The sequence below is a fragment of the Berghia stephanieae genome, chromosome 4, assembly GCF_034508935.2.
Source record: "Berghia stephanieae isolate SIO BIC M18660-M18661 chromosome 4, UCSD_Bste_1.3, whole genome shotgun sequence".
NCBI classification, from domain to species: domain Eukaryota; kingdom Metazoa; phylum Mollusca; class Gastropoda; order Nudibranchia; family Aeolidiidae; genus Berghia; species Berghia stephanieae.
The window spans coordinates 39,053,414-39,054,774 of NC_088363.1; positions in this window are offsets into that span (position 1 = coordinate 39,053,414).

A 1,361-nucleotide genomic window follows, 5' to 3' on the forward strand; every position below is an offset into this window, starting at 1 on the left:
CTAAGAGTGCATTTTCAAGTGAGCCACCACCAAAGTTTACTAAAACAAAGTAAGTCCTTAAGAGCTTCATGGCCATAGTGTCGAAACTTATCCCAGTGTGCGTAGAGTGAAGTGGCCGAGCAATGCATTTACTAACTCATCCCTCCGAAGGGGGCGCTCAGGGAAATAACCTGGGCTCAAACACGGCAAAAAATTTCCCAGTTGCTCCGTGCGCCATTGTTTTTGCAGTCCCCGACCCCTTTAGAAGCCTGACGACCCAGGTTAAGAACAGAGATAGAAGGGACCAGGCAGAGGAGTTGATTTGTTGTTGTTGTATACCACTGAATGGACTTGGTTTGTTTTGTTTTTAAGGGTTTTATGGCGCTTGCAACACATTAAGGTCATATCAGCGCCAGTAAAAAGGAAGAAAATGGGATAGTAAAAAGTTCTGGAACTACAATTAGAGCACCCAAGACAAAGTAAGTCTTAATCAGGACAAACTTGCAAATCTTAAGCAAGAATAAGACAACTTTTGATTTTGTTACTCAAGTGAAATATTATATCCACAACCAACATTGTATAGTCCATGGTAAGATAGAACCGAATGGGCACGGGGGAAAAGCCATTCCATTATAGATAGTATGCGCTTGGCTAAGAAACTCACAAGATTGCCATCCGGAAGTATAACGGACCAACACACAAAACTATGTGTAACCTTAAAGTGTATAGTCTGGTTAATACCGTTTAGTGAAAATTACTCATAATCGTGGATGGTAAAAATCAATAACAAAGACCTGAGTTACGTCAACTTCGATCTATCTATAGACAGGTTTTTGTCATTGATGTTGTTGAGGTCTATAATTGACGTTAAGCGTTTTGTTGTTTTTTTTTTTTTTTTTTTTGTTTTTTTTTTTGTTTTTGTTTTTTTGGTAGGTATTTGATTCCCCGAACTGTTCTAAGCTGTTTAAGATGGAAAGTGTCGTAGTAGTAGTCACGATTATGAAGATGATGATGATAATGATGCTGATGATGACGACGACGACGACGACGACGACGAGAGATGATGATGATGATGATGATGAATGATAGATGATGATGATGATGATGATGATGATGATGATATTAATTTTTACTTATTATAATAGTTATGGGGAAAATAATGATAGTAGTTCCAGTAATAGTGACAATGGCGATAAATATCCTAACAGTGATAATAATATGAATGTTGCTGATATTATAATATTTCATACATACATATATTATATGCGTACACCACACACACACACAAACACACACACACTATATATATATATATATATATATATATATATATATATATATATACTCGTATAATATATATATATATATATATATGTGTGTGT